We start from the raw sequence: 25,130 nt of genomic DNA, 5'->3' as shown, positions 1-25,130 counted from the left end.
CAAGGTGAAAAAAACACAGGCAGTAGAGGAGGAGGGACACTGCTTGTCTGCAGTGAGTGCGAGGACATGAAGGGTAATGACAGTTAAGTGTTTAACAAAAGGCTGTTTAATTTTCTGTTGAAATCCATGCCAGATCTTGCAGTTTATATTAACAATGTTACTTGTTCTGTTATTAAAGAACAAAGATTAACTTGTCAGTTATGAGAAGATTACATGACTCATCACACGTCTCTTTGGTTTGACTTCTGCAGCAAGTTTTTATTGTCCTCCCCGCAACCAACATAACACAAAGGTTCCTACCTGTGTAACACTGCCTAATGTCTATGTCATGTTCTGGAGTAGCTCACATCTCTCAAAGATGAAATTCACTTGTATATGTGTATAAACTCCTGTATTTATTGGTTATTGACTTAATTTGTTGTTAATTTTAAATGATGCATTTAAATTGTGACTAAATTTATCTTCACATGCACACAGCAGTTAGTGAGGAAGAGAGAGACGGAGAGAAGCTTTGTCTCTAAATCTTCATTCTGTTCATTTAGTGATTGAATATTTCAATTGTTTCCCTATGTTCACATAGTTGAAATTTGAAATGAGAAGGTAGGCTACAGCATTAGTGGTAGTTTCAAGCAAACCCAGATCCTTATGTAGATCAAAAATCTCTGTGAGTCTTTGGCAAAGGTATGTGCTCTCTGAATGCTCTCTAGTTTTCAGGTGTTTTGAATTGTTGGATGGAGCAGGGTCAGGTCTGTGTCCCTTTGCATGTTGGGAAACATCTGGAGAGCATAAGGGTCAAAGTATAATCTCTCACTGCGAGATTCTATGTTAGTGATCTTCACAATCACCTGTTAAAACAGTGTGTGTGCCAGCTACTCGATACATATTCATATTACACCTCAGTGACTCCTATCAGGGCTGAGGCATCACACTTTTATTGGCTGCGGTTTACACGTTTTAAATACTTGGGTGGTCCCACTTGCATGTTCAGTGTGTGAAGCACGTAGCTAAAAGGGCTATGATTTATAGATACAGAGAGAGCGGGATGGGTAAAGGGTAGAAACATACCAGTGATGCACATGCACTTTATCCATGTGCAGATAAACATAAAAAGCATGAATTTTTAGAATGTGTTTTTAAGCCATATGACTGTAAAGAAGAAGAGTTTGTGCTAAGAGCTGAGTAACTTGAATGCACAAGATCTTTCACCTGATCTATTTAGAGTAGAAGTACCTTTTTTATGATGCAGAATCAGTGTGAAATTCCACCAAATGAATACAATAAATAAATTTTTTCCACTGCTGTTCAACTAAGCACTTTGCTTTTACAGTTTGCAGCCGCTTAACCTAGTTATGCGGGATTTATACTTTTGCGTAGAATCAACACTGTACCTAGAGTGTAGACTCTGCATCGATGTAGAGCCTATGCTGTACCCTACGCCGTAGCCTGTCATGCACCTCACTAGAAATGTAACTATATGTTGCGGCAATGCAGGCCTCGTGTCTATTTTTGTAAGCTGAAACCATTTTCCTCAATAGAAACAAAGCTTTTATTTACTTTTATTTCACAGATAAGAAACAAGAAATTGTTAAGACAATAAAAATTCCACGAAATAGTATTTTATGTCTTGTGTGCGATTTATCCTAGCTTCATATTTGTAGAGGAAATCAATGCTTGTCGCTAGGCTAATTTATAGTGTAAAGCGCCATAGGCTTGTGCTAATAACGTTAGCATGTTATATTTGTTTGGAAAACGTGTTCAGTGAAAGACAGTTGTTTTGTCAGTGAACCTTGTGAGTTGTAATAGAGCTGAATTTTGTAATGTTACCTTTGTAAAATGTTGCCGTTGTCCCTGGCTTCATATGAGTAGAGGAAAATTTCGCTAGCCACTAGGCTAATTTATAAACGCTAAAAACATTAGCATGCTGTATTTGTAGGGAATATGTGTCCAGATAACTCAACTCAACTCAACTCAAACTTTATTTATAAAGCACATTTAAAACAAGGTTGACCAAAGTGCTGAACAGGACAATAGAAATAAACAAGCAAATACAATGAGGTACATAATAGTACACCACAATAATAACCATAAGATAGATAAAATACAATACAATACAATAAAATACAAGAGTTATAAAATAAGATAAAAATAAATAAATAATAAAATGTTTGGGTGTCCAGCTCAACCTGAGTTAAAAGCCTGAGAGAAGAAGTGGGTTTTGAGAAAAGACTTAAAAACCTCTAGGGTCAGGACAGACCTAATAGGCCCGTTTCCACCGCAGGAACTTCGTGGTAATTTTACGGGGCCGGGGCTGTCGGTGGATGTCTCCACTGCAGGAACCACCCCCGAGGGACAGAGTTCCGGAACTTTTACGGGGGCTAAACAAGTCCCTGCCTCGGGGTAGGTACTCAGAACGGCCCCAAAAGACTCCTGGTTGGGGATTGGGGATTACTTGGTGCTGACTGGATATACTCAAGGAGGGATGTGACGTCAACAGAAAGCAACAAAATAGCCAGCATTTTTAAAACTCAGCAGATGAGGATTAGCTCGTTCATATAGCTTTTGCCGCCATGTAAAAAAAAAACCTCACTAAATGGCTCAAGAAAAAATTATTCTTTCCAGCGGATATCTTAGTTACAACATGATTGAGCTAGCAAAGCAGTTTTGTGTTGCTATGTGTGGTATTTATTCAGTTTTGGGAAATCACAATGTCTAGAAAGCATCAGCTGACAGGGACCGCTAACAGCAGCAGCAAAGCTAACATCAGGACGTCATCTGTTAAAAGCCTCCCGTTGTCGGATACGACATGAAACTACTCCAGTTAGCTCAATCATGTTGTAACTAAGACATCCGCTGGAAAATTATTTTTTTCACGGGCCATTTAGTGAGTTATTACAGACACCGCTATCGGCTAACGGCGTCCCTACGTCTCCCCGGTCAAAATGGTTGCGCAACGATTACGTCACATCCAGAGGCAGCCCGTAACTTTACAGGAACCTTCCTCGTACTCCGCTCTCTCAGTGGAGACACGACACTCGGTTGAGAGGGCCGAACGAGAGGACGTTTCTGTAGTAGTTCCTGCCCCCAAATAGTACCAGGAACTTCTTCAGTGGAAACGGGCCTAATGTGCAGGGGCAGGCTAGGCCCCAAAGGCTCTGTCACATCTGGTCTTTAGCCTAGTCCTAGGAGTAGCCAGTAATAGCTGACTGGCTGATCTCAAGGCTCTGGAGGGAACATGAAGGTGCAGGAGTTCAGTTAAATAAGGGGGTGCCAGCCCATTTAGAGCTTTAAAAACAATCAATAAAATCTTAAAATCAATTCTAAAATGCACTGGAAAGCCAGTGGAGCAAGGCCAAGATTGGTATGATGTGTTCGCGTTCACGCTTTCCAGTGAGGAGGCGGGCTGCTGCGTTCTGGACAAGCTGTAGACGGTGTAGCAATACCGACATAAAGCGAGTTACAGTAGTCCAGACGTTAAAGCATGGATTACCCTCTCTAGATTTTGGGGGGGGGGGGATAGCCCTTTACTTTAGCTAAAAGCCTGAGTTGATAAAAACTGGTTTGTATTACTGATCTAACTTGTTTATCGAATTTAAAAGCACTGTCAAAGGTCACACCGAGATTTTTAACAGAAGAACGGATGTTAGGAGTGAAGGGGCCCAGAAAATCAGTGGGGTAATCTGAGGGGTCACATCCAAACATAATGATCTCTGTTTTATCCTCATTGAGATTTAAAAAGTTAGTGTCCATCCAGGATTTGACATCTTTTAAACATTCTAGCAGTGGCTGTACAGAATCCTTGCTAATGGATTTAAGGGGCAGATAGATCTGTACATCATCTGCAAAACAGTTAAAAGGTATGTTGTGTTTCTTAAAAATCAACCCTAATGGCAGCATGTAGAGCAAGAAGAGGATGGGGCCCAAAATGGAGCCTTGGGGGACACCGGAGGTGAGAGGAGCCGTAGCTGAGTTGAATTCCCCTCAGTTAACTGAGAAGCTCCTATCAGTGAGGTAGGACTGAAACCATAGAAGGGCAGTACCTGTGATGCCTACCCTCTGTTCCAGGCGAGACAAGAGGTCTTTACTGAGTGCAAACGTAGCTGCACAGCACTTAAAGTTTAATATTAACACTGTAGAAGTAGTTGCCAGGTGTAGTTGTTATGTAGTGTTAGCTAATGTGACCAATTGGCAAAGCTAACATTAGCTAATTAGCTTGCTGATATAGTAACGCATTTAGTGTAGGGTTGCCACCTGTCCTGTTTAATTTGTGATCAGTGGTGGGCAGTGTCAATAGTAAGGCGTGACTGCCACTAGTAATTAGCATAACTAATTACTTATAAAATTTCAGTATTAACATTAGTCACTCCAAAATCAAACAACTCATTACATTACTTTTGTTATCACATTACTACTGACTCAAAACAGTCACATCAGTGGACTCATTTTAGTAATAGTCGCACTGCACCAAAGCAGCAATCTCGTGGGAAACTCTTACCTTAGCAACTGGAAATATTCCCATCACTCTGTTTTTTTGGGAAGGAAAGATGACAAGAACACTGTAGCTGCAGGTAGTCGTACTAAAACTCTTTCCACTGCAAAAAACATGTCTTCAAACCTTTAGTCTTAAACACCTTGGATTGGCTACTACGACCAACAACACAACAGCGTAAAGCTCCAGGAAATACAGCCCACCAAAGGTATGCCCTTCTCAGCCGCGGACATCACCTGTCGCCCTACACTAGCTAAAACAACCAAAACTGAATTTTACGACAGCTACAGACTACAAAGAAGGTGTGAAGCTTGTGGCTAGATGTTTTGGATGAAATGTTGCTCGATGATTGACTCTCTGTCTTTCAGGCAGAACCTTGGGAAAATACTAGTCACAGGCAATAGAAAACTCCAGGTGAAAAAAGAAGCTAATAGCCTTAGCTACACTACACCGGTGAGTACCCTGACATTTACACAGAGGCACACATCTGAGTTTTGGGGAGTCATGTAATTACCAGTTTTATGGGGTGTAACAGCAAAGTAATATAACAAGTATTGTAACAAATTACTGTTGGCATGGAGTAATTAATTTTTACTTTTGAAAAGAGTAACAAGCCCAACACTGTTTGTTATTGCCTGTATTAAAAACCAAAAACCAATATGGGATGCGATTTGTCTCACATTTTCATGCAAACCATTCACTAATGTGTGGCCTACGCTAAGTTTTCGCATGCTTGGAACGACAAAAATAAATAGGCTTACCAATAACTCACTTGTATTGTCTAATAAATTGGGCTTCCTGAATGGTGTTGGACTGAAGGTTAAAAATAGTTGTATTTCATAATGCTATTTCTGAGTTTATCAATTGGTTCTTGTTAATTCCAAATACACCAAATAGTATATTTTGACAAACTTAACATTTTGTTCATGTCTATAATGTGTTGTTTTAATTCTTTATATAGCTGTTGCAGCTGTGCTTTACTCTTTAATCTCTTTATTTCTTTTACATGCATGTTTAGAGTAGCAGAAGATTTTAATGCATAAAAACACAGTTTGGTGCATAAACATATCAGAAGGCAGGAAATTAAGTGTCTGGGACTGGTTGTACAATAAGCACCTTAAATTTTCTCCTTAAGTATGACACATAAGGCTTAATTTCTCCTTAGCTGAAGGACTTACACAGTTGCACAGAATCCTTTGTCAAGGAAAAATGATAACGCATTTACTGTGTTGAAAGAGATTTGACAGTGGTAAAAGTTTCCATGGAGATTGTTAGTTGCTTGGACTCATGTTTGTGATGCCTTTTATCATCTCCCAAATTTGGCCTCTAGTTAGATAGTGAAAAAATGTCAGGAGAAAAGACAAGAAAACCATATTGGTCAGAGGAGGAAAACATTATATTTCTGTAGAAGTACAATCACAGAAAGCACATCCTACAAAGTAAATTTGATCCCCATATACCAGAAAACAGAAAACAATTGTAAGAAGAAGCAACAAAAATGTATTCAGTCAGATCTATAGTGTAAAATCAAAAGCGTATCCATTGGGTTCTCCTGGTCGCAACACACTCTTGACAGTGTTAGTGCTAGTTTTTTCATTTATCACCATAAACTAGATTGTGTTGCAGTTAAGATAGAGTCCGAGGTATCTTCAGTTTTTTTTGTTTGTTTGTTTTTTTACCCTGTTTTGGTTACTCAGGTCTTTTGTGCAACAGTCCAGGGATTCCTTAAGTGTAAGACCAAGACAAGGAGAAAACCATAAATACTTAAGTGAACATTTTAAGGAGAAGATTTAAGGGTGTTGTGTACAACTAATTTTATTATGAGGAAACCTTAACTAGGACTTTAAGGAAAATCTTAACTTGAGATGTTTTGTGCAACCGGACCCTGACACTCAAAATATCATAGGGAAGGGCCACTGGCAAGGGGTCCCTTATTTTTCCACTCTGAAGGTGTTTACCCTCGTTTAGAGTGAAGTGTTGGAAGTAATAATATAATATGGTCAACATAACCTGAAACTTGATTAAAATGCAATTCGATAATGACATAAACTGGGAATATTTTTAATAAAATTTCATAAAAACAACACAATATACCACAGTTTACAAAGGGTTACACTAATAACATTAGGTTAGCACAATCATGTCCTACTAACTCTGTATCACTAACTGACATGTTCTTTCATGTATGCATAGGCCTATATAACATATAGTCATACCTACATTTAAGAAGGATTGGAACTTAATTTTTTTTTGGTCTACATCACTTTACACATAAATAAATTCTTTACTAGCTAAGACATTTTAATGGTAAGACCTGAATAAATCACTGGTTTGAAGCTAAGAGCTTAGGAAGGACTTTAAAAACAGACTAAAGCATCTACTTATATTTTCTGGCTTTGTTAAACAGAATGAAAATGACTTCGTGTCAGTGCAACTGTGACCACAGCAGACTCAAAAATGGCCTATAGCATCTGTGTTGTTTCTTCTCTACTGTATCTGACTTTGATTCATGATGACTGCTAGCGGACCTCTGACCTTAAAATGGTAGTGGCGCTTAATCCAAGATTAGGCATGTTTTCTCAGTACGAAGTACAAATCTCCCTCCATCTATCAAAGCAGAAATGCTTTTGAAAAATTGAGAAATGGCTCAGGATAAATCTGTGAGGATAAAAAGATGTTGATGCTGAACCAAAAACGGCAACAAATATGAAAAGGCCATTTGCGCTGTTTCATTTCTGACCTCTCTGGATTTTATGGCCTCCTACTTGGCACAGGAAAACCCAGAGGTTCAAATACAAGTCAGTGCGACTGTCCGGCTCGTTCTCACACAAGTTTAGTGGGAATGGGAGAACAACCAGCATCATATTCCCATTCTTTCTTACTGGGCTGCTGCAAATTCAGACCTTGTCAGAATATCTAACATTTCCACATCCACAATAGTGCCTCTGATAATATCCCCTAAGACCCCCTGATGCCTTAATCTGAAGCAAAGTGTCATCACATGATCACACAGATCCACACCTTGCCTGACCGGCTGCCGAGCCTCGTCACCCGTTTGTTTTCTCGAGGTCTCAGGTTGTTCCTCTCGGTTTCATAACAGTTTGAAGTCCTTTCTGTAAAGGAGTTTGCAAGGCTGTAATTGGGAGCAGATGAGGAGGCCCCTGCGTGCCTCCATGGTGATGTCAGACCTGGTGGAGGGAAAAGCATGGCGGGATGGGGGTGGGCGGTGGAGGAGGGGGGGAAATGTGGTGAGCCAGAATGTCTGAGAGGCAGCCGACTCTCGGCAGGTCTACAGGTGGGCAGACTGGCAGCAACACTACTGCAAAACACAGCCAAAGAGCTCACGCAGATATCAAACACGGAGAAATTGTTTATTAAAAAAAAAAACCCTCATGAAACATCTTAAGAGACAAGTTAATGGAATGGGTATTTTTCTCTCACAAAACATGAAATGTGAAATTGCACATTATAGCCTCGTTATCTGGCTCTGGAAACTGAAGAAAGGGCTTCTTTGTAACACAAGGCATATTAATATGCTGTACAATGTTTTCATCATCCATTATTGAATCAAAGAGGGACTTGTGAAGCCATTTTTCATTTTAAGCATTAGTGTGGCTGCTTTTTGTTACGCTCTGCTTGTTGAGATTCTGTGATCTAAAATGTAAATTCGTTAAGCACTTTGCTCTTATCCTGGTACACACAAACTGTGCCCACCTAGTGCTGCCCTGACCCATTTCACTGCATGCAGGACATTTGCATGAAAGGAATGAAACTCGATGCCAAAATAAACATCAATTAAAGCTGTCAAACACCACCAAAAACAGCTGCAGCTTTGAACAGCTCGACCAGCAGGCTTCAAAAGCGAGCCGTCTTTAAAGGACTGCCTCGCATGTATGAAAGGCCAGGCTGGAATTAGCACGACCTAGGTTAAAACAGAAATTACCTCTGCTAATGAACTGAGGCAGGATCATCTCAGTAAGTCCTCCGTTAAAGTAAAAGATATCCCTCTGTCATTTACCATTTATTAATAAGCATTTATAAAGACAGGAGCCAAAGATATTGGTGCTACAGAACAAAAGCAGTTAATAATGCACATGCAGTTTTCTGTGATGAGATCAGATTCTAATACAGATACATGTTCACTGGTAATTTAAAGAGAAGAAAATCAAAAAGAAAATTATATTTTTCTTGTGATCACATTAAAAGAAGTTGTTACAGTTCAGCTTAAGGTGGTATTAACAGAGCTAGTTATGTGAAGACTGGTTCTTTAAGTAACCCGGTCCATGTTGTTCGCCTGCCGCTCATGAACCCATTCATGAACAACTCTTTTAGTTTGCTATTTTTAATTATATCGTATGGGTAGCTCGATGGACTAGAGTCTTTCCCTCGTTCTTCCGCTCAAGTGTTTGTGCAAAATGACCAAGTTAATCTCCGACTCAGAGATACTCTGAGCCGCAGCGATTTGTCAATACAGGTTTTTGTCTGATTTTAATCTATTATGGCTCCTCTCCTCTTGTCCATTTGCTCATACAGAGCTCCCATTGAGTAACTGCCATGGCTCATTACTGCTTCAATACCAAACAATTTTTGCCTGGACTGCCTGGATTAGGTTGTTCCTGAGCTCTCGCCTCTCTTCCACAAAGCTCACACTGGCAGTGAAAGAGGCAAGGGCTGCTGTTGACCTTTACGAGTTTATGAAAAGCAAGGTGAGATGAAGAAAATGACAAACCTTAAAATCAGTGTTAAATTATAGCAAAGATGACAACAAAAGAACAAAAGAAACCAGGATGCAGTAACTTTTCTTTAAAAATTAGATTAAGAGTGTACAGTCATGCCATGATACAGTCACGCTGATCTGTGGAGATTTTCAATTTATAAATTTCTTTCCTCACCCTCAAGAGGATGAAGCGGATAGAAGATGAAATTTCTTTCCTCAAGCAGAGAAAAGCAATTTAAAAATCTGTGACATCATGACAATGTAAAGTCTATAAGCCAAATAGGAACTTGCAGGAGAAGCCATGGGAGAAACACTACTGCACATATTCAGGAGGCTGTATACTCAGGAAGTAAACCCAGAAGCTAGAAACTTTTTTTGGAATATGCCCCAGGCAAATAATTTCACTTAATTGAATAGGCGCCTTCTTTGGGTAAGGTATCTGGTTATTATTATACATCTACAGCATAAAATCTAAAGCCTTCTACTACCATCACTGTAACGTTAGCTTGCATTAGCATGTAGCTAGCTTCGGTAGCTAGCTGGCCAGCTGTGAAGGCACCATGGCTGATGTGACATGATAGGAATTCTGAAGGCTATTTTGTTGTCTTGAAAAAAATTATAGGCTACAGTTTTTTTCTGTATGAATTAAAAATGATTACTGCGTCAGGCCTACTATAAAAGGTTTTAAGCCTATATAAATACTATAGCCTATATTTAAAAAAACAAAACAAAAAACAACCTTGGATCTCACTAATTTTGGTCCTTGCATCTGTTACTTCTAAGGTTAGTCAAGTCTTAATTAGAACTGATCACAAACAACAGCTGCAACTCAGTCTCATCCTGAAGCTTTCGAAATCTGGCGCTTGTGCAGTAACTTGTGGCATCAGACACTGACGAACAAAGCTGTCCTACCATGTCAGCATGATAGACGGCCAGTCGCCGTTATTCTTTAACGGTGCTCGGTGGCATCAGGAGTAAATGCAACAGGACAAGAGCAAAAGTTAAGGGGACGAAAGTCCAAAGGGGGTGGACAGACTTTCAACCAGGAGAGCAGTGTCCTGTAGGACTGTAAAGCCAAACCCTGTTCTTTTTCCTAAACCTAACCATGTGCTTTTGTTGCCTAAACCCAAATATGTGTGTTAGGAAAAAAATGTCAGTTTGCAGTGTTGTACAGACGTAGTGTGTTTATTTTGAAAGAAACTATATATAAACTATACATTTCCTGTGAAAACTGAAGTGTATTTTGTTGCAACAATCTTGATGCATAAAGGTTGTTTGCCATGCAAACACCAATTGTCTGCACTTATCTGCACCTTAGAAGTAGCCCCTGCAATTCTATTCTATTCTATTCTAAAGGAAGACAATGTATGTAACAGGCAGAACTTGACACAGCGTCCCAGAACATCAACAACCAATGCACCCAGGGTACCTTGCACGTCGTATCTGGATGTGAAAAAGTCCATGACCAAACGTCGAACGACTTGGTCAGAGTGAGAATGTGTTGACAGCTAAAATTTATGATAATAGTTTTGCAGGTATCTTTGTCCTGCTGGTAGTGCTAGATGGGAATTCAGGGGATCACCAAAGGTATTACAATTCATCCTGAGGAGGGCATGTGTGCATCACATTTTCTGACAATCCATTTAATAGTTAAAGACATTTTACCTTAAAACCACAAATGTCAACTACATGGTGGTGCTGGAGGAAAAGACAGGAGATTACCACAGTCATTAAGCTTCATCCTCTGAGCGCCATGAATGTTTGTATAGAATTAATTGGCAAAATGTTTCAGAGTTGTTGAGATACTATAGTCTGTGCCAAAGTGGTGGATCAACCGACCAAACAACTGGTGTAGCTATCCATAAAGACAGGCAATTAGGACAGATAAGAGAAATAAAACAAAGGATTCTGACATTTTGAGATATGTCCCTGTACAGTTTGAAATTTTCTTTATCAGTATCTCCTCCTAATGAGAGCTGACTGTGTTCACTTAGCAGTAATTCCCCTCAAAAGTGTACAATAAAACATTTCTCAACCTGCAAAGTTTACGCTATCACATACTGGAGGTGATATTGAGCACATTCATATTCTTAAAGACCTAAATAAATGTTGGATTCTTTGTTGTATTTCATGTGAAAAGCAAAGCAAAGGAGGCCCCCAGACATTTCTCCAAACACTGAAAAGGTAAACACATTTTCGCCTTGCTACACGCAGAGCAAAGCACCAGCCAAATTACCAAATTAACACTGAGTCAGTGGAACGTTGGAGGAGAAGAAATAAAAGCTTCGCTCTGCTTTGATCTGACGTCTTTGAGAGGAATCTTCTCGGCAAAATGTTAATCTACCCTCTACATTGCAGATTACCCCCACCCCCCTTCAAAATGTGACTGTTCTCAGATGGTCAAGGTAATTTTGACCCACTTAGGCTGCTTTGATCCGAAACCCCTTTTAACAGATCCTCCATGCAAGAGTTCAAACTGATTTTGTCATTGCCGACCACAGCCCTCTGCTAAGATTCAGAGTCGAAGCTAAAGCTCTTCCAAGCTGCCAGAGTTGCTGACAGCCAGCGGAGTTAAAAGCACTTTCTAATGCTGACGATCAGTGCGAGTGACTTGCTGCTAATGGGTTGCACTCCCACTTTTTTGAGGCGATTTGGGGGGGAGGGGGCTGTCTCATACTTTGGGACAGGAACAGTTCTTTATTTCCTTTCAAGAAAATTATAAAGTTTTCAAATTATGTTGTTTGCTCTTGTATTCATCTGGCTTTTGCTGAGACTTTATGTGGCTCTCCTTTTCAAGTCTTTCTTACTGTGATTCTGGCTGCTCTGTTCTGAGGCAGTGAATCGGCTTGGATTCGCGACGGTACCCCACTGTAGTTGTGTGGTGACAGCAGCAAAGCACTGTCACTGCGGCGTCACAAAGGAACAGAAATGTGATTAAAGAATCAGATAACGAGACAGAAACACAAGAGAGTGTTGAGAGACGTGTTCACGGACTCTTCAGAAGTGATCTCAAAGCCTCTTTACTTGGAGACCTGTTCCCTGTCAGCACTACTCTCCTCTCCAACTTTTTTTCCAAGAATGTGTGAGCAGCACTCTGTCTGAGTTGACTTTGCTCAGAAACCAGATTTTGCGCCAGAGGAGGAGCAAATATGTAGAATACCATGATTTTTCATTTATACTCTGTATAAATCCACATGAAAACATATCATGTCAAATCCTCAAAATTATTTTGAAGCTTGGCTTACTGGGCTTCTTACTGGGTATCAGTACTTAACAATCAAACTGTCAGTTTGGCAGCAGGGAACACAACAGGCAACAAGGGCAAAGCACACTGCAGGTAGAGTTGAAAGGCACTTTACTTTGTTGAGATCAGGCATGTGATGGTCAGTAACAGAAAGACAGGGAGATCAGCCAAACATATTAGAAAATCGGCACGTACACATTTCCAACATGAGGCCAGAACAGGCAGGGTGTCTCCACAGGTTGAGGTCTTTGTTTGTGGTTGACCTCCATGGCAGCAATCAACATTTTACAGACTGCAGTCACCAGCTCACTCCTTATTAAGAAATATATTTCTGATATTCTGCATATAACTGTACATTCTGGCTTCATCTTTCATGAAATGGTTTCAACTGCAGCAGTTCCTTGAAGCTTTGTGAAAAGAAGACGTAACACAGTAGCAGAATCACTTTGTGGGTTGGGAAATCTATTTAGGTGCATCACCTAGATAAATTCTATGAGAAACACAAAGATGGATACTGACAGGCAGTGTTTGCATTACACTATAGCATAGCGGGGAGCCCTAATTTTCGAGGTGGCAGGTGGGAGGGTACTGTACATATGCACATGCATACATGAATACATCAACAAAATATGCCATCAAAAGATAATATGAAGATTGTGGCCGACTCCTCCAGCCCTGGACACAAACTCTTTGAAACACTCTTCTCTGGCATCAGGTCCATCAGGACCAAAACCCAAGTAGGCGATTTGTTTGGCGCCCACAAAACTATAATTCCCAATTATTTATTGGTGATAGGTCTGGGTCCGAATAGGACGGTATCTGGGTCTGGACCTAGGAGATGGAGAGAGATGGCACATTTGATCATTTGGCTATCGAGGGGGGTGGCATCCTCCTCACGCCACAAAAACAGTTTCTTACCACCTGTAGTTGGCCTCATCAACAAGACCTGGGATCCCAACTCACAAGGACTCCCATAAAATTTTTAAACTTCAATTGTAATCCAGAGTTATTTTCCTACTGATGTTCATGGGCATGAGCCCGAGACTGAGCAGTTGGGAAGCAGGTTTACAGGAAATGTTTGTGCGCTTGCTGTTTGGGCATATGGATGCAGAAGATCTGGGTAATTTTATACTTGAGAGTCAAACTTTTTTTGGCATAGAGCGCCACTGAGCAGCTTTCATGGGAATGATCAGGGCCTCAACGCCAGCACTGTATCCAGTTTTCTTTACACATCCATGGGTCAACTCACATGGTGAGTGAAATCTGACTCCTGAGTCTGTACTGCACCTCTGCTGCTGCTGTGCGGAGAGCTCATTTTGATTTTAAAAAATAAGCAAAATGATGGTGGCGATGGGCAACTAACATCATCATTCTATGCCCAAACACTGCATAACATGGTTAAACACCAACTACCACAGCAAGCCAAATTACAGGCAGCTAATTGTGCAGTAATGAATGGAAATAACTAAGTATAAAACTAGTTGTAGCATGAGATGGACTGGAAATTACTAGATGAAAATAAGTTCTTCTACCTGTATGTGGATCTATCACACAATTTTGAAAATCTGACACTCTAAATAGACTGTATGTCAACATTTAAAATATTTGTTTTTATTCTCATAATCTAGAAAAGATAAAATACTGGTGATATTAGGAAGTGCACAGGTATAAGTAATATTAAGAGAGAGAATGGTCTATAATGCAAACAGTTATTAGAAATAGGTGTGTCTGGCGTATGGTCCCGATAGTTGTAAAATAGTGAGAGTGTGTGGTGTCCACATACAAATGTAGTTCATACTATGTCCATAAGAGTGGGCCTAGTTTACTATTGCTGCTGCTGATGATTATGCTGCTTTACTATTTTACATAACCGGGTGGTTTTACCTATTTATAACTTTACAGTGGCAGTAATATGGAATATATTTCTTGACTATGTATTCGCATTGTTAGTTTTACTATGAATGTTGGATATTTAAAACCTGTTCAGGTTGAAGATTGGAGCTGTGCTGTCAACTACTTCAGGCACCCAACCATGTATGTATGTAAATAAACCACAATTTCCATTTTAGAAATGATCATATTCATTTTATTAATATAAACTATATAGTACACTAATTCTACTGTGTCATTTGAGTGTGCTTTTCCTGCCCTGACAAGCCAAAATGTCTGAAGTAAGTCTACTATGCCTTTAAAACTGCCTCCAGTGGAATGGAAAGAATTGTGTACATACACTTCTGCTAACAATCCCACAATGCAATGCATCACATTTAATAGATGCAAAAAATTACAGTCATGCAGCCCTAAACTTGATACATACAGTAAGTGTCCAATATTTCATTTTACTGCACTGCAATGTCTTTAATGAGTGAACAAGGGAGTGATTTCGGGCACAGCTATAAACTTGTATGTTAACTTGCCCTAACAAGTGACACAAACTCACAGTTAAGTCAGCAAGGAGTCAATTAAGTCACACTCACACCGTCCTGAGAAGGGGTCTAAAAAGGCCATAAAAGTGAAAGCATGTGGACAATAGCTCTGTAGGGGCTTGAAGAACAAATGCCTGCACACAATATCCATCGCTATATTTCATTTTTATTCAACTTTCAGTCAGATGGCCTTTATCAAAGCAGAAATACAGGTAAGTGGAATGAAACTAGGCTTATTTTCCACTCTCTTTCCCAGTCAGGCATATGCAAAACATGCCAGATGTGCACCAGCCTTGATGGTTTAATATAAACACACATATCTATAGGCCTTTTTTTACTACAGCCGTTTTATTGTCGCAGTAAAAGCAAGTGTAATTAATAACATTAATGATAACTGCATTTTAGGTGTGTCAGTCCCAGGGCCCTGGCATTGTGAATGCTGCCTCATTGACATGACTTAATGAGAAACCTAAATGGGAATTAAATGGAAAGAGGGAAGGAATACAGAAATGCATTTTTTGCAAAGTTCACTATTATGGAGGGGGCCATTGTAAAACTATTCATTTCATGATAAAAATTTTAGCAACAACAATGGTGGGAAAGGGTGTAGTTGGAAACCCATTTCTGGATTTACCCAAGTATACAGTAGTACATCCAGATGTAAAACATCTTGCTTGCATGCAGCCATTGTTGTTTCTGCTCAAGTTGTTGTCATGAGTCAAATGAACCAAGATAACCTTGCTGCTTGTGGCAATTATTTACAAATGTGCATGAGCCTGCATTATCATTTTTGTCTTCCTGTTCCTCTTCACTGCCACTACCTTTAGATTTCTCGTCCACTTTACAGTCTACTCTCTTACTTTGTGAAATCAACTAAATAAACAATTTCACTTCAAAGGATTTGGTTAATGAAGCTGTTTATCATAATCTAAACCACACAAAGTAACAGAAGTTACACTGCGGATTTATTTAGTCCCACTATTCTCAGCTCTGACAAACAAGAACCCAATGCAACAACAGCTTGAGTTTTCCCACAACACTCCCCTGAGTGGGACCTGCACTTTTTCCTTGGGAGTGGAATGTGTCCCAGCTCTCCATGTGGAGAAAGAACAAGGCTTTTAACTTCCACTCAAAAATGCAAGAAATCTGCTAAGACTTTATGTTTCTCCCTTGGGTCACATTTGCACATTTGTGGCTAATGAAAAACCATTTGCTGTGTGTTTCACTGTGCTCTGGAATGAAGCCCTAATGGTAATTAATTGATTCCTAGCACTCTGTGGCAATTACTACAGTTCTTGGGAGAAATGAAAGAGACTGCCAACATGTTCTGCATTAATCGCATAACCTTCATTTGGACACAAAGCAGAATGTGTGATGTTGTACCACAGGGACTGCTAATTTGCCCCCAAAAAAATAGTGTCGAGTTGTTATTAAGGGAATTTCTGGCCTTCATAATTCCATCTGCTAATATCAAGACAAAAGAAACAAAGACCAGGGTCCTTTATTTAACTGAGGTTGTTGAAATGTTGAAACTCCAAAGACAGATGATTGGAGTGTAAAGAAGTGTCCGTTTAACATTACTCTTTCATTGAAATAGAAAAAAAAAACTTTAAAAGCTGTTTTATGCTAATGTCAAGCTTAATTGGCATTAGAAAAATTGCTCTGGCATACGGAGGGGCTCCAAGATTAGCCAGAAGAGAAAGAGCAAGATAAAGCCTTCAAAAGGCCTATTTCAGAGGAATTATAGCGTCCTTTGAACATCATCCAAGTTTTAAATACATTAAAAGCCTGTTGGCATACATGTAAATTAAGCGGTACCAAAGTGTTCCAAAGAATTCATGGTGAATCAGACCAAGGGTGTGAGGATAAAATGCAGGGGAAACGTGTCCCAGAGGGAGACGGGGAGGAATCCTGCCATCTCCCACAAGCCTCTCTGCTCGTCCTTTCTTCTCCATGTCCATTCTGCCGCGGGCCAAGTGGCTTAACTTAGATGAAAAGAACAACAGCTAGGAGCTCCCTTGCCAGCAGAGCCCTCATGCTGTCCAAAGTGCCAGTGATGGAGCATTGTGTATAGCACATACAAAAGCCTGTTTAGCAGCACTAAGCACAGAGCACCAGGGATTCCTCTTATTCCTCTGGCCGGCTGGCCAAACACTGGCACAGCTGGGTCAGGGTAGGTTTGGGTGTAGGAATGTCTATTCTTCACTGTCCTGTACATCATGTAGATAGAAGAGTGCATGCTGTGTGCTCTTATGGTGCCTCCTAAGGTTTCTCATACTCCCTCAATACCATGTCCCTGCAAGTGTGGAGGGATCCAAGTGCCAATAACGTTTGGAGCAGATCACACCATACCTGAAGATAACAAGAAATCTTTCCAGCTGCATCACTATCCTTTGTGGCTGATACTTACTATACCAGTGCCATGCAGAGAATATCATGGTTTTCTAGTGCAGTTAAGGTAGTAGTGTTATACTATGCTTCAATCTGACTTGACAGTCATGTTTATTTAGATATTCGACTTTTGAAAACGTGTTTACATTTCAGACATTGAGCATAAGAAGGGGGAGTGTTTTGAAAATGTCTTATAAGTCAAGATGAAAGCATATGACAACATGAGAGCACATCAGCTGTATCAGTCAGTAGGACATCCTGATCCTGCCAAAATGGGTACAGGGTCTGTCTCACTGGATAACACAGTGGGTGACAACAGTCAGTTGGTTTAGTGTACTTTTCTGTTTGGCCTCTTTTTACAGCACAGACTTTCTTTCTTTTTATATGCTCAAATAATTTTTGTAAAATGCCATAGTTGACTCATACCACAGTGCTTATCTGAATATTAGAAAACGTGGTTGGACTTTGAGGTGGACATTTTTGTTTTTGTTTTTGTTACATAATTTACATGATCAGATTAGCATCAGTTTTATATGAAAACACAGTGTAGAGAAAGTCTGTAATGACCTTCTTATGGCTGCTGACACTGGACTGTGTTCCATCCTGCTCTTCCTTGATCTAAGTGGGATAACACTGATCACAAAAACATCACTGATTTTGACGTACAAAAGTACAGACACTTTTGTTTGCACCCGTTCCTACAGACACATACATTTCAATCAGCCCTGAAGATAAAACTCATCTTCAGCATTTCTTGACTATGGTGTTCCTCAAGGCTCCATCCTGGGTCCTCTATAATTTATTATTCATATCTGCATAAAATTTACACATTGTACACTTGACACTTAAATGGGAGTCACAACATATCTCTCCATTGTTGTTTTGATTTATTAACACTGACGATTGTTTATACACAATTTTAGTCTCTCAGATAAATTCGTGTCTCTCAATGTTCTTACAGGTATTATGTGTGGTTGGTGTTCATATGTTAAAAAACTGTAGCTTCTCACAGAGGGGTCATCTATCTCAATCCAGCCTCCATGTCAATTTCAGACAGCAGCAAATGGGCAGTTACGTGTGAGTAAAGAAGGAAAACAGCAAGTGACTTAAACTACAGCGACATTTCCACCAAAACCTTTAGGTACAGTACCATTAGAATCAAAAGTAACCCCTACAGACATGTACCTAGACCCCAGATTTATTTAGTGTTTTCACCACAGACCACTCTTGGTTGTTGTCACTCACTGTTTCATCCAGCTCTCACTGTATTTCCTCTTAACCGGTGATACAGATTAATGTCTGCACCTTACACAGAATGGGGTATGCTGACATTTTCAGAACAAAAAAGAACAGGCTGGAGTGAGAGTCTCTCTTGATGGGATATTTAAAAATAGCAGGTTTGTGCATTAAGTCCTTGTCAGGCAAGGGCAGGGGTGTAGAGTTGCTGGAGTGCACCAAAACAACGTTCCACCTCGTTTTTCTCCGAGAGAAGAAATAGATTTTGCAGTGCAGACAATCTGGTTTCAATTCCTAAACATTTTTAAACACCTAAAGATCCAATCATCACTAAAGCATATGTCATCCTAGAGAGACAGTAAAATCAAATGTATTGATTGAGTTACATCATTAATTCATGCATTGAGTCACATGCAAGAAATCGTTCCACATAAAAGCTGCCGTTAGCTGCTGGCTGTAGCCTTTGAAATGCTGTGGGAATTAAATTATTTTTTCTCAGTCTATAGTTGCTCTTATAGTTGAAACATCCTGTCATTATATGGTTATAGTTCACTAATGTATGAAAAACTTGCCATGGTATTATCAGTGGTTACAAAGGCCTCAGAACCAGCCACAACACACCCCTGAGCAAGAGTGACGGTTCTCTATTGACTAGGTAACAGACTACAGTGTTTCTAGCTCTACCTTTTAATATCAGATCAGTGTGCTCAGTACCCCAACAGAGCTGTGAAAAAAATGGTGACCATATGGTTCTTTTGGTACTGTCAGCAACTTTTCACAATGAAAATGAAAAGAAATATATTATAATGAGCACCGAACTGAACTGAACTGCTTGGTGGAAATGGGGCTTATGGTACTACAGCTTGCGGAAAGTCTGAAAGTACAGTGATTGTATATTTGTGCATTGATTGTGTGTGTTACAGTTCAGTTCCAAATGAATGTATGCCACAATGCATAGAAATTAGGGATGTTTTGTTTTGCTACAAGCCTTTTACATCCCAAGATAAATTAGAGTCTACCACTAGCTCCTTTTACACTGCTAGATTTTCCACAAATGTTGGGCCATTTTGCTGGCAAGCTGCAATTGTTTAGACACACAGAGCTGGATTGGCGTGTTGATCCGAGGTGCCCAATTTTCCGTCTCGTAGGGTAGGGTGATTTTGACCAGCTGGATCTGGATGAGCCATTTGAATTTGATGACCGCCCGTATTTATTTGAACATGGAGTACACGGATGTATGCGGATGCAGAGCTCATTGAAATTGAAGAGCGGATGAGGAGAGAGAGGGAGCAGTGTTACTTCGGTAGCACATATACTAAAATTGCAGCAGGCAGAGGAACATGACTGAATCCAGCTAAAGGTAAACACAGACGTTCATTTCGCCTTTCTGTTATGTTGTTGGATAATTATACTAACAATCTGAGCCTATCTGTGTGAAAAAATACACTTTTAGTGGATGTATTTTGACGTTGTTTGACACTGTCTGAGTGCCCTATTATTTAATATAGCGCATGTTCATGGGCTGCAGGCAGGTCAGCCCTAGCTTCGTACTGGAGAAATGTCAAATATTGAACATCCTATCACTCATTTAGACAAAAGTAGATTGGAAAATAGGGCCCAGGTTGAAAAAACATTAGTTCCCCTTTAACCATCAGATGACAGGATCAGTGAAGAACGGGCCGACTTACGAGAGAATTTCCGAAGGACTGAACAGCTGCGGCTTACCTCTGACCTCACTGTTTACATCACATGCTGAGCTTCATGTTTTGTTACTTGCTCATGCCCCGAAAAAGGCGCATTCTGTATAAACAAAAGTAGGTAGGCGGCATTTTGCTGCACTCCCCGATTTTGTATTTATACTGCCAGTGCTGAAAGAAGGCTGATTGGGCTTTCCTGCAAATTTGCACAGCTCCTATCTAAAAAGGGCTACTATTTCAGTATGAGAAGTCTGGATTAAATTTACATTATAATTAACCTCAGTGAAAGGGAATTAGCCCCATCTTGTATAGCATAACATTAAATTGCAAAATTAGAAATCTTGTTACCTAGAATACTTCATGGCAGTGTTTCGTGACCATGAACTGTGTACAGTTCAAAATGTATTGAGTGTTATGGCAAGAGTAACAGGATTAAAAAGATAAATGTATTCCCAGAATGTATTCACCCTTGGTACAGTTACTAAAGATCAAACAAAAACATGCAGCACATGTCAGATCTGAAGATCTGATCTTCAGCCCTAAAGTGAAGTTGTATTCTCTTTTTCTTAGATACGTTATTTTTTACTGGATAGAACAATGACAGAGAGACTGAATATCCAGTTAAGTTCCAACCATACTTGATCAACATGGTCAAGTCATCACGTCGCCAAGAGGATTTACATTTCAAGACAAACAGTGACATGAAAGCTCTGAATCCTCAAGAGGCTGAAGCACTTCATTTAAAGTTAAGAAGATTTAGATCAAAAGGTTAGAGAGGGAAAAAAAATACACTCAAAGGACGACCCTCTGAAAAAAAAAAATCGTGGCCTTCACAGTGCTAAGCTGTACAAGTTCACAGCCATGGCAGGACACAGTCTGTTCCTTCACAGACTCAGAGAGATGAAAGGGAAGATTGTCCGCTCGCTTTGATTCAGACTTGGCCAAACGAAGTCTAAAGAATGCTTGGCAAAGTTTGTTTTCTGAAACCTCAAAGTTCTTCAATACCCTCACCCACCCCTATTCCTCCTTCCACTCCTTCTATTTAAAGCAAGCGAGCAGGGAGAATTTGTACAGTGTTAATTGTTAATTACTTCGGCTTGCTGTGGTGCTTAGCTGTGCACTGGGATTGCATTGTGTTTCTGAGCTCTTTAAGGCCTCAGACCTCGTTTTGTTGGAACACATGGTCAGCGAGTCGCCTGCAAACTGTAAACAATCGTCTTTTTGAGCAGACAGGGTGTGATGCATATCCAGATGTTATAGCGAATGAGAAAGTCTAGAGCAGCAGATAGCTTCATCATATGACCTGTTGAGATGAACAATATGGGGTGCAGTGTGACCCAGAGGTCAGGCAAGGTGTTTTCACAAGCTACAGTAATACACAGTTGAATACAGTTTCCAGATCAATGCTTAGATGCTTAAACTAGTCCATGGGAGTCTCCTGGACTGGGAATTCAGGACTTTAATATTGAAAGATTTTTTCTTAGCCCTGAACAATTCACCATGTTTGGGCAGTTAATTGTGACTTCAGAAGCCAGCAGTGTTGTGAGAGAATGAACAGAGAAGAAACACAAGCAGTACGGTGGCGGGAAAGATGTTACATGACAGAGCCTATTAGCCCTCCAATCTGGAAGTGCATGCTGTACTCCAGGGGTGAAAAATACACAGAAAAGATTTGGGATAGTTTTATCTTGTAGCCAGCAAAGTAACAAAAACAAGCATACCCAACAACACTGTGAAGAAAGCCAAGAAAGTAGTTTAGGTCAGTAGAGCTAAGGTCAGTTTGACGAACAAAGTTAGCATACAGTCAGCAATGGACTTCACATGACAGTATTCACACCTTGGAATAAAAGCTGTTTGGAGTCTTTTGGTAGACCCTTATGGACTACAGGAATATAAATAATGGAGGTATAGACACACTGACACATTCAGACCTTATGACATTTTCGGCTTCAGGTAAATTGTCAGCATAATTTTCATCCCTCTTGTGAATGAATTATACTTTGGTGTTCATAGTTGAAATTAATTGAATGATTGAATTACGGAGAATCTAGCCAGGCTAATATTGTGTAGAATGTTCATATTGACAAAAGTAATGTCATAACATTAACGTTAGCTTGTCATCCTTTACAAGCTTCAAAACACAATTTATCATCTGAATTTGATGATAAGAGTTGCATATTTTGAAAGCTGAGACAAAACTCCCAAATGACAAAAAATCAAAATGTTGACATTAATCCACATTTATCTAGAAAGAGCCATTTCTGCTTCCAATTGCTAGTTATGGAGCAAATCACTTATATACATATTATTGGATTGTAATTAATGATGTATTAATGTGTTCATCACTGTGACGTTTTCCAGCTGATAATGGTGGGGCTTATTTTCATTACTTGAAATACTGTTTGATACTTTAATCTATGATAAAATCATGATGTATTTGGTGATTTATATGTTGTATTAATAATCTGAATCTGCAAAGTAATTAAAGCTGTCACAAAAATGTAGCTAAATAAATAGTAAGATTTTTACCTCTGTTGCACCTAAATGCAGCACTTAAAGTAATGAACTTTCCACCACTGTCAACATAAATACTTTTTACTGTTTTTCCAAGTCTAGTCAATAAATGTTTAATGATAGTAGTTGTTAAGTATTCTGTTTCAACACAATACTAATTATTTATAACTACTAATACTCTTAACATCACAATTCACAGTTCATCTGGAAAGAAGGCTGAACAGCTATTTTTCAGGTACACATTTCAGATTTAGTCATGTACTTTAATTGTGAATAGGATATCAAAGTCCATTAAAAAACATCAAAATAGAGCTTGTTTATCAAGATAAATATTCTGGGGGGATCCCCCAGACCCCTCTACAAAGGTCCAGGCTGAGTCCTCAAACCCAGGAAGAGGTTGTCCTTTCTTATCAGTGTTGTAGAGCCTTGACACACACCCATCTAAAGAAAGACAGATGTAAGAGTGCAGTCAGTGCCCCCAAAGCTGGACTGACATACTTAAGGGCACTTCAGCACTGTGAGAAGAAACAGTATGTAAAACACCTGACAAAAGAAATTATATGGTGCAAACAGTACTGCAGTACTGCCTTGTTTCTAAAAGTATGAGCCTGTTTATACCTAGTACTATATATATATATATACAGTACAGGCCAAAAGTTTGGACACACCTTCTCATTCAATGCGTTTTCTTTATTTTCATGACTATTTACATTGTAGATTCTCACTGAAGGCATCAAAACTATGAATGAACACATGTGGAGTTATGTACTTAACAAAAAAAGGTGAAATAACTGAAAACATGTTTTATATTCTAGTTTCTTCAAAATAGCCACCCTTTGCTCTGATTACTGCTTTGCACACTCTTGGCATTCTCTCCATGAGCTTCAAGAGGTAGTCACCTGAAATGGTTTTCCAACAGTCTTGAAGGAGTTCCCAGAGGTGTTTAGCACTTGTTGGCCCCTTTGCCTTCACTCTGCGGTCCAGCTCACCCCAAACCATCTCGATTGGGTTCAGGTCCGGTGACTGTGGAGGCCAGGTCATCTGCCGCAGCACTCCATCACTCTCCTTCTTGGTCAAATAGCCCTTACACAGCCTGGAGGTGTGTTTGGGGTCATTGTCCTGTTGAAAAATAAATGATCGTCCAACTAAACGCAAACCGGATGGGATGGCATGTTGCTGCAGGATGCTGTGGTAGCCATGCTGGTTCAGTGTGCCTTCAATTTTGAATAAATCCCCAACAGTGTCACCAGCAAAACACCCCCACACCATCACACCTCCTCCTCCATGCTTCACAGTGGGAACCAGGCATGTGGAATCCATCCGTTCACCTTTTCACAAAGACACGGCGGTTGGAACCAAAGATCTCAAATTTGGACTCATCAGACCAAAGCACAGATTTCCACTGGTCTAATGTCCATTCCTTGTGTTTCTTGGCCCAAACAAATCTCTTCTGCTTGTTGCCTCTCCTTAGCAGTGGTTTCCTAGCAGCTATTTGACCATGAAGGTCTGATTCGCGCAGTCTCCTCGTAACAGTTGTTCTAGAGATGGGTCTGCTGCTAGAACTCTGTGTTCTAGCAGCACCATCTGGTCTCTGATCTGAGCTGCTGTTAACTTGCGATTTCTGAGGCTGGTGACTCGGATGAACTTATCCTCAGAAGCAGAGGTGACTCTTGGTCTTCCTTTCCTGGGTTGGTCCTCATGTGTGCCAGTTTCGTTGTAGCGCTTGATGGTTTTTGCGACTCCACTTGGGGACACATTTAAAGTTTTTGCAATTTTCCGGACTGACTGACCTTCATTTCTTAAAGTAATGATGGCCACTCGTTTTTCTTTAGTTAGCTGATTGGTTCTTGCCATAATATGAATTTTAACAGTTGTCCAATAGGGCTGTCGGCTGTGTATTAACCTGACTTCTGCACAACACAACTGATGGTCCCAACCCCATTGATAAAGCAAGAAATTCCACTAATTAACCCTGATAAGGCACACCTGTGAAGTGGAAACCATTTCAGGTGACTACCTCTTGAAGCTCATGGAGAGAATGCCAAGAGTGTGCAAAGCAGTAATCAGAGCAAAGGGTGGCTATTTTGAAGAAACTAGAATATAAAACATGTTTTCAGTTATTTCACCTTTTTTTGTTAAGTACATAACTCCACATGTGAGAATCTACAATGTAAATAGTCATGAAAATAAAGAAAACGCATTGAATGAGAAGGTGTGTCCAAACTTTTGGCCTGTACTGTACTGTATGTATATATGTATGTATAGGAGAGGGTGTCTGGTGATGGTCCATTATCACTGCGTCTAACCTATGTAAGGGCTGCAACAGAAAGTTTTTTTATCCGGCAAGGAGTCGAATAAGCAAGGACGTCAGCTGACCCTTAAATGTGACCCAGGACACATTAGCATTCACACTGCTGAC

At 40.0% G+C, this 25,130-nt stretch overlaps 1 pseudogene; it reads right to left on the bottom strand.

The window, feature by feature from the left end:
- The window catches only part of LOC125879495 (uncharacterized), a 31,799-nt pseudogene extending 7,061 nt beyond the window's left edge, over nt 1-24,738 (bottom strand).
- Nucleotides 24,739-25,130: the final 392 nt, after the last annotated feature.

Source organism: Epinephelus fuscoguttatus, linkage group LG2 (genome assembly GCF_011397635.1).
Source record: "Epinephelus fuscoguttatus linkage group LG2, E.fuscoguttatus.final_Chr_v1".
NCBI classification, from domain to species: Eukaryota; Metazoa; Chordata; class Actinopteri; order Perciformes; family Serranidae; genus Epinephelus; species Epinephelus fuscoguttatus.
This window is presented reverse-complemented; position numbering and strand designations above follow the sequence as displayed.